This window comes from Rhinoderma darwinii, chromosome 1 (assembly GCF_050947455.1).
Source record: "Rhinoderma darwinii isolate aRhiDar2 chromosome 1, aRhiDar2.hap1, whole genome shotgun sequence".
NCBI lineage: Eukaryota > Metazoa > Chordata > Amphibia > Anura > Rhinodermatidae > Rhinoderma > Rhinoderma darwinii.
Genome location: NC_134687.1, coordinates 402322759 through 402335414, shown reverse-complemented (window position 1 = coordinate 402335414; position 12656 = coordinate 402322759). Strand labels below are relative to the sequence as shown.

Sequence of the window (12656 nt, the reverse complement as noted above, 5' to 3'; positions counted from 1 at the left end):
CATGGAAATCATTCACAGCACATGGACCCATTGATTTCAATGGGACTATTCACACACGCATGAGTTTTCACGCAGCGAGGGTCCGTTGCATGAAACTCACTGCATGTCCTATATTGGTGCGTTTTCATGCACCTACGTGCCCATTGAAGTCAATGGATGCGTGAAAACCACGGACCGCACCCGAATGCACATCCGTGTGCTGTGCGTGATTTGCGCATGAATTCCATTGTAAAAAAAAAAAGTAGTGGGAAGTGCTTTGCGAGTGCGTGAAAAACACGCATCTCACAACGCACACTGATGCAATACACATCGCACACGGACAGATTCATGCACATTTTTTACGAGCGTAAATCTGTCACGTTCGTGTGAATCTAGCCGAAATGTAGTTCTCCATACGTAGAATGCTTAGAAATGCATGACTTACTACATGCAAAAACAGTATGAGGGCCCACATTTCATTCAATGTCCCTTGTTTTCTTGCCACGGAATGGTTGCTGCACATGCATGATCATATGTTTTTGTATCTTATACTGGTTGAAGAGCAGAAACTAAGACCGCACATCCACAATATTAATCAATGAACATAAACATGAGGTTCTTAGTTAACATTTTGATCAAAATGTATAAGCCCACTTGCAACTTCATGGCAACCTCCGAAAAGTGGGTCCCTACTCTATTGGTTGCAGCACTGCATGGTGGCACCCACCACTACAACACCGCACCCACAGAGGGAGCAACCCAGAAGCACCCCTGCTGCCAGACCAAGCCATCTTGGCTCTGGGCCACGTCCCCCCACAAGTGCAGCACCACAGCAACAGACACCACCACACGGCACCACAACAAGTGAAAAGATGGAATGAACTCACCTTTAGATGCGCCCCCAGTGGCCAACTGAGAGCACAAGAGCAGAAACACTTATGAGGTGTTTTTGTATGTTATGTTTACTGTAATAAAGTAATTGACTTCACTTCTCAATACTGTATACCAAAAAAATATATATATTCTGCGCAGCATACTTTGTTTTTTTTTCATTGACAGTCTATGGCAGAGGTATGCCTGTACAGTTACATACGTCTGGCCGTATGTTCGGCTGGACTATTACAAACAGTGGCTTCGACCACAACTACCAAACACTGTGTGAATTTGTTTTAGGTTCAAACGTGAAATTGAAAACTGGAAAAAATATGTAACAAACTCGCATGTTAGTAAATGTAGTTTTATTGTGCTTTCAATTTTTGTTAAAGAAACTGCTTTTACGGAAAACCTAAACAACTGCTTTTACAGAAAACCGTGATCTTGTCTTTTAAATGTAGTTTTTATTGCTGCAGTTTTCCCTATTTAGGTTAATCGGTAAAAACATACAGAACAAATGCAACAAAAAAAGTGTGCTGCATTTAAAAAAGTAATTTAAAAAAATGTAGCAAGCCCTAAAAAAACGTGCGGTTTCAAATGCAAATGTGAATTAAGTTTTTACAAAATGTATGCAACATCTCGATAATGCAGTTTCCAAGGCAAAGCAAATAACTAAAATCACCGAAGATGTCGACTGTGAGGCCTCATGCTCACGAACGTATTTTTTTTTCCTGGCGTAAATACGGGTCCTTGGTCACACGTATTCGACCCGTATTGAACCAGTATTTACGGACCTGTGCCCGTAAATACGGGTCCGGTTTCACCAGTATTCCACCCGTATTTACGGGCATGTTTTTGCGGCAAAATTGCACAGCACTAATCGGCAGCCCCTTCTCTCTATCAGTGCAGGATAAAGAGAAGGGGCAGCCCTTTCCGCAGTAAAAGGAAAATAAATTCATACTTACCCGGCCGTTGTCTTGGTGACGCGTCCCTCTTTCGACATCCAGCCCGACCTCCCTGGATGACGCGGCAGTCCATGTGAACGCTGCAGCCTGTGATTGGCTGCAGCAGTCACATGGGCTGAAACGTCATCCCGGGAGGCAGGACTGGAGGAAGAAGCAGGGAGTTCTGGGTAAGTATGAACGTCTTTTTTTTTTTTTTTACAGGTTGATCTATATTGTGATCGGACAGTGACTACTTACTGACGTCGCCTAGCAACGCTCCCGTAATTACGGGTGCACACACATAGACGCCCGTAATTACGGGAGCCCCATAGACTTCTATGGGCCTGCCCGTGCCGTAATTACGGCCTGAAATAGGACATGTTCTATATTTTTCAACGGCACGGGCACCTTCCCGTAAGCATACGGGGAGGTACCCGTGGCTAATAGAAGTCCATGGGCCCGTAATTACGTGCCGTAATTACGGGCGTTTTTATGTTCGTGTGCATGGGGCCTGAGTCATTGGATTTAATTGTTTATTCTTCCTTTTCTTTGTTTTGTGGGAGGGGGCCAAATCTGACTTTTGCTATGGAACCCTGTGATTTGGGCTGTTTCAGTTTTCTTTTCGTTTTACAGATTGACGGTGGCTAGTGATATTGCATAATTTATATTGGTGGTAAACCCAGGGGCATAGCTGGGAGGGGAACTTGGCAGGACATGTGCTGTGTGGATAGGTCATCAATGAAGTCAGAGAGAACACCTTTGAGTGTGCATTTAAGTTTTCATAGTAAATTATCGCAGTTTGGACCTTTTTGCACAGATTTTTTTCTGAAAACATGTTTACCTTTGATAAGAAGGAATAATTAAGTCGGTGGACCAATTAAGTAAGGATATAATTAATTTGGCACTTTCTTTATTAGTTGAATCTTTACCTACTGGCTATTAAGAAATTATAGCAATCTCACTGTAGATCAACTGCCCACAAGATATTTCTACGGAACAAAAGGTGTAAAGAATATGGATGTATACTTAATGCCTATAAAAGCAAACCAGACGTTCCGGGCATATGTTTATTGTGTTTGTGTTGCTTTATAAAAAAATGTAAGATCAGAACTTGCTATATGCTACTGCAACTGCCAGTCTGTCCATTGTCCGCTGCCTAATTGGATAATACCCCATTGCTCTCTGCAGTTTCCTCTTTTCTCATCTCCAATTCACTTTTTGTATTTAATTTTTTTTTTAAGTAATCACTCACAGGTACAGGTTCTATTTTTTTTTTTACTTGGATAGCCTTTGCTGCATCTTGTCCTGCATTGTTCACATTGTACTCATTTCTATGTATTTATGTGACCTTTATTGGTGATGCTCTATTGCTTAAAGGGAATGTTTCGCTAGAAAAATGTTTTTTGTTTTATAGGTGATTAAACATTGTTCTAATTTTTTTAATTTTTTCACGAGTCAGGAAATATTATAAATTAGATTCTAATTTATAACATTTCCCAGCGCTGGTCACTAGATGGAGCAATTCCCAAAATTGCAGCATTGGCATGTGGTAAAGCAACCACATTGCTTTATGCTGCAAAATTTGAGAAAACTCACTCGCTCTAGTGAGCTCTCAGAATCCCCCCTCCTTTATCCTTGTGCCGGGAGAAACGAGGGGATTGAACGGTCAAACCTCCTACACTGTGTGTCACCATTTTTTGAGCTAACACACAGTGTAGTAGGTTTACACACAGTAGTAAACACACAGTAAAACACGTACATACCCAGACCTAACTTACCTGCTCCTGCCGCCGCCGCACCCTCCGGTCTGTCCGCTCCGTCTGCTACCTCCGCTCCAAGTGCACAAGTCCGGAAGCCGCGACCGGAAGTAGTAATCTTACTGTCCGGCCGCGACTGCCGGTCCACAAGAGAATGGCGCCGGACGTCGCACAGTTCAATTTGGACTGTGTGGGAGCGGCGCATGCGCCGTTCCCACACAGATGGCGTACAGCATAGTGGATGGAACGGGCCCCATTCGTATTCACTATGGGACTGCATGTGCCGTATTCCATGTCTGTATGTGTCGTTAATCGACACATACAGAGATGGAAAAAAAAAATGCCAGCCCCCATAGACAAGAAAAAGTTCTAAAATAAAAAAAAGTAAAACACAAACACACAAATAAATATTTTTTTCGTGACACTGGTCCTTTAACTAAAATTTCCAAACAAAAAACTTTGATTAACCCTTTCCCGCCGCAACCATTTTTGGGATTTTCACTTTTGTATTTTCCTCCCCACCTTTTTGTATTTTTCAAAATATTTATGGGGTGGAATAGGAAAAAAAACAGTGATTCTTCAATCTTTTGGGGGGTTTTGTTTTTACAGCATTCACCGTGCAGTAAAAATGGCATGTGAACTTTTGTTTTGCAGGTCAATACGATTATGGTGATACCAAATTTATATAGTTTTTGTTTGTTTCACTACTTTTACAAGGAAAAAAAACTTTAAAAATAAAATTTGAGTTTTGTCGCCATATTCTGAGAGCCATAACTTTTTTTATTCTTCTATCGATTGAGCAGTGTGAGGGATTATTTTTTGTGGGGCGAGCTGTAGTAACTTTTGGTATTGTTTTGACTTTTTGATCACTTGTTATTCCATTTTTTTGTGCACTAATGTATTGCAGTATATCGCGATATTGACGGTCTCCTACAAAGCCCTTCATAAGAGTACAAAGATTGCGGACCTGGGGGCCTTCATCAGGTCCCCAGGCTGCCATGCCAACCAACGGCACCCCCCCATCACGTCACGGGCTTTGGCGTTGGAACGTTTCAGGGGGCCTCCCCCATATTTCTAGTCATTTAAATGCTATTGACCGTGGCATTTCACGGGTTAAACGAGCGGAATCCCGCTCGTTACCCTGAAGAAAACATATATACTCCTCATATAATTGTATACAGACAGAGTCATTTAGACATATGTTAGTCCAAAAATATAAATTTTATTATTCCACAAATTGGAAACCCTCCCAAAAATACCCATACATGTACATACAAAATGAAAACATACTTAAAATTTAACAAACTCTGAGGTCATCAAATAACCACCATAGCCTAATTATTATAATAGTACATAATATACAGCAGGTAACATAACAGCGCAAGGGAAGAGCATGTAATCTTCAAATAGTAAGCGGTCCTAATGGTATCTGCCTCCACTCTACCTAGGTAAAGTCTGTTAAAGATGTAAAACTGGCTACCATACATAAGTAATGGACATGGTTGCATATCTATTACCTGTGGCTGACATGATGGCTGTTAATGGTCTCAGGAGAGGAACACCTCGACGCGCGTTTCGCACCCTTCGTCAGGAGGTGATGATAGTGTATTGGAGTGTGGTTTAAATACTACACCTGTATACCGGTGACCAATGGCGCATAGCGCTTCATTAAGCCTTCCCACGTGTGTAATCCGCGTCAGGAGCGTTCAGTGCAGTGGCAGGTTTCCCCATCACCTGCACTTCCGCCCTATCTCTGACAACTTCCAGCACGGCATGTGGACAGCCAATCAAGCGCATGTGCACTTCACCTTATGTGTCAAGCAATCTAGCATTACAGTCCGAATCAGCCATTCAGACTATTTACAAATTATTGATCTGCAGAGGAATTCAAAATGTTTGTAGTATCCATCAACAGCCATCAGTTCACATCACGGTTAGTTATACCCACTATGTATATATGTGCACATGCACCATAGGTACAACCTAAATATGAATGTGCCACGCCAATGTGCGGCACACCAAGCACCAACAGCGGAGGCACGGGTAAGGAAGACCACCACCAGAGCTCAACACCGGCTGTGGAGATCCCCCACCGCAGCACCACACACCGCCGCGGCACACGTATCACAAGTTTATACAACATATTTTTTAGACACCCTGGGATATACGTTTAGAGTGCATCACATCGTCGGCAGCACGGTGTGCACCCACAGCGGGAGAACGGGTAGGGAAGACCACCCCCAGCGCCCAACACGGGGGGTGAGGATTCCCCTCCTGGACCCCTGCAGCAGCACACAACGCACCCAACAAATGTGCGGGGACTCCATGATTAAAAAATACATTAAATGTGTACACCTATATGTAGATTATCCACAGGTCCGGGGCATGCTCGGTGAAGGACACCACCCAAGACAATGAGCGGTGACAATTCCGAGCACACCCAGATCCAAATACACATGTCATACAAAACAGAATGCTTTATACGAGATGATGTAAAGGCATTCAAAATAAAATAGAGAGTATAGATTTCATACTATGTGAATGATATCGTGACCAAATGTCATCTAAACATATATATAATAAACACCTCCAACCAAGGAGCAAAATTAAAAAAGTGCAAATAAAAAATCATAAAGATATGAAGAGGGAGGACATACAGCCTCACTCCCCATACTAAGTGTTACATAACATAATGACTGTCCCTTAGTCACCGGAACAGACAGGAAATAATTCCAGACCGGTCCAGGAAGTAAGGGACAGATACAAATCCATATATCTATTGTAATAAAGAAAATAGAGTGCACATAAATACCATTTCATATAAACAATAATTCAATTGTATATTCACTGTGAAGTAGTGATTATTGATCCTGCAAATTCAGTACACATTTTATATACAGGTGACCCCATCTGTTTCACCAGTGCATCTAGAGAAAAGCCCCAATGCCCATCACTATAATCTCAATCTATAAGAGCATCTATACATATATTCTCAAATATGTAAGGATGCACACCTTCTATGAACGTAGTATTGGTGCTATGAAGGTTCGGGCTGGATGACCCACAATAGTAATCAATAAAACCTAGAAGCACTCCAATAATTTTTTCGAGATATTTTCAAGGTAATTTTATTATGAATAATTCATACACTATTTTCCTTTTCAAGCGATATTTCTTGGACGTTTCGACCTCACCTAGGTCTTTATCACAATCGCTGTAATAACATAACATGTATAACCTATGTAATGACATAATAAAATATAAAAGACAACTGAAAAGACTAAACAAATGATATAAAATAGAAAAAACCACACATAGTAAACAATGTACAGAGCAGACTAGGTCAGCAAAGCCTATATATTGAAGCATATATATAGATCAATAAATCGTCATATGAAGTAATGCATCAACCATGAGGGTTGTACAGACATGTATATAAATTCATGCAATACAGTACTATAATACTATCGCATACAGGTAAGAATAAATTTTAGATTAGAACTGTCACCTAAGCAACATGTGATGAGATACTAAAGATATTACTATGTCAGGTATATTTATAAAAGTAAACCTTCACAGGAACTGATGATATCAATAGGGGCAAAGAAATATGTCATTATCAGACCATGACCTGAACCGGTAATATTAGTCGGTGCACAGAATAAAGGTTTAATGAAAAAAGAATAGCCATTGAGTTGTAACAAGAAAGTGAGCATACCTGATAATCGTTAGGATGTGGTGTAGCGGCGTCTACCAGACGCTCTCAGATTGCAGTCTGAAAAAAGCAACCCCGAGAAGGTATTTAAATAGCGCGCGACACTGCCGGATATCCGGTGTTTGGAACGCACTCGGAGTCCTCGATAACCCATCATAGGGGTATACAGGCAGTCACTCATCTACTCAATTTAACTACGATGAACACCGATTCAATATCTCTGTGCCTTCAACTACTCCATTTAATCCTACATGAGAATTTCTTCCTATTTGGCGATGACTATTATGTTCAAGTTTGCGGTACAGCCATGGGCTCTAATGTAGCACCTCCTTACGCCAACGCCTACATGGCTCTTTTTGAGGAAGAACATATCTATACCAATTCTCTATTTCTACAACATGCAATTTGCTGGCACAGATATATCGATGATATTTTTTGTATATGGGATGGTCCACAAGTGTCTCTTGACGATTTTTTTCATCAGATAAATCAGGTTAGAGAGGAACTAAAATTTACATTGAATTATAGTGAAGACAACATTTGTTTTTTAGACACCACTATCATGAAGGACCAAGATGGATTACTTACTACTGATCTTTATTCTAAACCAACAGACAAGAATAGTTTACTATATTACAATAGCAGTCATCCAAGCAATATAATATTACCGGTTCAGGTCATGGTCTGATAATGACATATTTCTTTGCCCCTATTGATATCATCAGTTCCTGTGAAGGTTTACTTTTATAAATATACCTAACATAGTAATATCTTTAGTATCTCATCACATGTTGCTTAGGTGACAGTTCTAATCTAAAATTTATTCTTACCTGTATGCGATAGTATTATAGTACTGTATTGCATGAATTTATATACATGTCTGTACAACCCTCATGGTTGATGCATTACTTCATATGACGATTTATTGATCTATATATATGCTTCAATATATAGGCTTTGCTGACCTAGTCTGCTCTGTACATTGTTTACTATGTGTGGTTTTTTCTATTTTATATCATTTGTTTAGTCTTTTCAGTTGTCTTTTATATTTTATTATGTCATTACATAGGTTATACATGTTATGTTATTACAGCGATTGTGATAAAGACCTAGGTGAGGTCGAAACGTCCAAGAAATATCGCTTGAAAAGGAAAATCGTGTATGAATTATTCATAATAAAATTACCTTGAAAATATCTCGAAAAAATTATTGGAGTGCTTCTAGGTTTTATTGATTACATCTATACATATACACATCTTCCCACATTTGTCTCAAATTCTCCTTCCCGCGTCCTTCCATTAGTCACATAGATTCACTCGACATCTCAATGCTGGGATTGATAAGGGATATCCGTCCAATTCCATATACTATCAAAATGAAAAACATTATACAGAAATTTAAAAAATACTATTTTTACAGGTAAGATGCAAAGCTTAGAGACTCGTTAAGCCCCTTTTTTGTGGGGCGAGCTGTAGTTTCTATTGGTACTGTTTTGACTTTTTGATCACTTTTTATTCCATTTTTTGTGTACTAATGTATTGCAGTATATCGTGATACTGACGTCTCCTACAAAGCCCTTCATAAGAGTACAAAGATGGCGGTCCCCAGGCTGCCATGCCAACCAACGGCACCCCCCCGATAACGTCACGGGGTTTGGCGTTGGAACATTTCAGGGGGACGCCCCCATGTTTCTAGTCATTTAAATGCTATTGACTGTGGCATTTCACGGGTTAAACGAGCGGAATCCTGCTCGTTACCCTGAAGTCTCGGCTGTATCACACAGCCAACATACTTGTTCTATGGAACGGGCTCAGCCTGCGAGCCCGTTCCATAGTCCCACACTCGACGTGCGCCGTATATATACGGCGGATGTCTGAAAGGGGTTAATGATCGGGCCTGAAAAGGCCTTATTAACCTCCTGAATTTTTCCGTTGTTGCCTCTCTGCCTTTTTTTAGCGACAATAACTTTTTTTTATTTTTTCATTTACGTGGCTGTATGAGGCCTTGTTTTATTCGGCAGAAATTGCATTTAGTTGTTGCGTGGTTTGGGAGTAAAAAAAAAAATCACTGTGTAAGGCCCCGTGCACACGACCGTAGTAATTACGGACCCATTCATTTCTATGGACGATGGACACATTCCCGTATATTTACAGGAAGATGTCCGTGCCGTAGAAAGGCTCTGCAACAGATAGTACATGTCCTATTTTTTGCTTTTTACGGACCGTGCTCCCATGCTTTATATGGGAGCATGGTTCCCAAATGTGGGTGGCTGTCCGTGGCCATGAAAATTCAAAATTTCACCGTACTTTTAAATCCTCATATACGGTACCTCTGTACCATCTATTACAGCATCGGTGTTGGTGCTGCTGTAATCACAGGACCATATTATTAGTACACTCCTGTGGTCACACCCACCTCACACAGTAGAGACTGCCTGCTTGAATCGGTGTTGGTGCTGCTGTAATCACAGGACTATATTATTAGTACACTCCTGTGGTCACACCCACCTCACACAGTAGAGACTGCCTTCTTGAATTGGTGTTGGTGCTGCTGTAATCTCAGGACTATATTATTAGTACACTCCTGTGGTCACACCTACCTCACATAGTAGAGACTGCCTGCTTGCATCGTTGTCATTGCTGCTGTAATCACCGGACTATATTATTAATACACTCCTGTGATCACACCCACCCCACGCAGTAGAGACTGCCTACTTTATTAACTAGCAAATTCCCTCTACTGACACACAAATGACTATTCCCTGTTTGGGTAAGATTCAAGTTATTTTAGCTACCTTTTTATCTGATCTTGCACTGCTCCATATTTAAATGGATGGGGTGTGCAGCCTGCATCGAATGAAGCTAATGAACCGCACAGAGCACACTCATTATTCCGATTCTAGTTTAGACACTTGGATTTACACACTGAGGTGCATATCCTAAGAGGATTTTTTAAGTGGATCACTGGAGATAAGCTTTAAGGTTTCAATGAATTACTTTATTTTTTTTTTAAAATCTAAATGTGAAGTCAACTTTATAATCTCCATTATACTACCCTAACTTTTCTGTACTAGTGTATGCATGGTATGGTATGCAGGCCATAATTTCGGGCGTTTTTACGGTCGTGTGCATTGGGCCTTAGTGAGAGTTTCTACAACCGAGGGACCCATCCACTTTATTGGTCAACATCCTGTCAGTTCTGAAATGTTTGTCTATGTTCCACCGTTACAGTACTTATGGCCACTAAGTCTTGTCACACTTGACTTCTTATTTCTATAATTACTTCAATGTAATTATATCTAAAAAAAAACAAACATTTTTAGCTTGATTTATTTAAAACATTTTTAGAAAAAAATAAAAAAACTGTCACCGTGGTAGGAATTACCCCATGAGTTTGTAGATGACAGATAGATAGTAAAGGTAGATTTGTAATCCAGATTTATGAATACGGTTTCCCCTTTAATCCTTCCACAACATGTTGTTGTTGTTGGAATGTTTTTGCCTTTAAGCATTTTAATAGGGCTCCGAGTAATTGCACGTTGCCCTTATGTTAAGGCTTACTTCGTAACTTACCAAGTTGAAATGACTGGTTAATTAGGCCAGATGCCCAAGTTGCCATTCTGTGACAAGGAATCTGATTTGGAGAAATTAGCATGCTTCATCTGTAACATACTCAAATTATTTCTGATGCGTTTGTCAGTTAACCATATGACAACATAATTTGACAAGGATTTTTTTTTTTGTCATTTAATTCTGCCGGTTGTACTGAAATAGCATTGAACTATATTAATATATTTAGTTGTTAGGAGAGATGTAAAAAACAGCTATAAACGTTGCTTCACTAAGGTTTCTAAACTTATTTCTATCACAGCAGCGGAGGTTCTGACTTGCTGAAGCCCCTCATAGGTCCAGAAATAATTGATTTTAAAGATGCATATGGAAGTCCATTAGCATTATTGTTGTATATTTTAGCATGTATTGCTGGAGAAATGTGAAGAAAGCTTCCCTGTCAACTCTGTTGGCCTGAGTTAAGAATTTTCCCATCATAGACGTTTATGGCATATCAAGTAAATATGTCGTAAATTCTAATCATGGTAAATTTACCACTAGGAACCAATTGATTTGAAAATAGGGCATCGCCTCTGCTGGGAATGGCTCTCCCTCTGGAGGACTCGCATGACCATCTATTACATGGTTGTCCATTGATTTTAAGGGACTTTATGTAATACTACTTTTTAATGCTGCAGAGAAAAATGTAGATGTTCCATCAGCTTCTCCCAGCAGCTGAACCACCCTGATCAGCTCACCTTCGGGTAGCTGCCTCGAAGAGAGGGGGTTGTCCTAGACGAACAACTTCTTTAATGAAATTATGAGTATGCATCTGTTGCCACTTATCCATTAAAGGGCTATTCTTATCTTCTAAAGTGATGTCATATCGCTAGGATAAAGAATTGTAATGTACGGGCACTACTGAAACAAAATATATATGTATTGGGGTGCCACAGAATGTCCAAAAATATGTAACTAGCGAGCAAATAGAACACGCATTATCAAAGAGCGCACACCTGAAATGAGAAAACGGCAAAAAATAAATCCATACAAAAAGTTAAAAACATCTAAAACACACAAAGACCTGATCCATGTAATGTAATACAGGACAGTGTTTCTCAAGAGACCATTTACCCCAATCCACAGTGAGCAGCGATGCCAACGCCTGCAGGAATTGTCCTTGCCGGTTTGGAGGATTGCTGTAAAATGCAGTGTGCTACAGTTGATCTTTCCTTCTAAAATTGGCCTTTTGATTTTTTTTTCTTTTGTTTCCTTTCATTTTAAGAGGTGCAATTATGCATGATTCATAGAGATTTGAATCATTCTAAAGCAGGCACAGACTGGCATAACTTACGGCTATTGTTTGTTAATCGCATCAGAGCATGTAAAGGAAGTATGTCTTTTTGCACGTAGGATTCCTGACAGCAAAGCTATTATATCAAGTTGCAAGCAATCGCTTAGAGACCTAAAGCTATACATATTTTGTATCAGATTTCTGTTTGCTTCAATGTATTACATCATTGCTGTAAATGAGACACATAAGCCTGAATAATGTCATATTACCCTGAGGTTTTCCCAGTTTACCCGTTGGAACAGTAGACTGCAGCAAAGCATGATCTATCTTTATGGCTTTCGTATGATTTAATAATGAAGAAAATAGTGAAATACAAAAAAAGTAGAAACTGAATGAATCACGAATCAATTTGTGGATTTTTATGCTGGCATATATCCTCTAGTTAATGCTATAGATCCATCTTTTATACAGACCCAATAGATGCACCTTGGTGCAATGCAGCAATTTTAAAGGGAATGTATAGTCAGAAAATGACCTATTCTTTAA

At 39.9% G+C, this 12656-nt stretch overlaps 1 protein-coding gene across 1 annotated transcript in view; it reads left to right on the top strand.

Moving 5' to 3' along the window:
- The window catches only part of AUH (AU RNA binding methylglutaconyl-CoA hydratase), a 232352-nt gene that overhangs the window by 34067 nt on the left and 185629 nt on the right, over positions 1-12656 (top strand). The gene's annotated exons all lie outside the window — the stretch shown is intronic.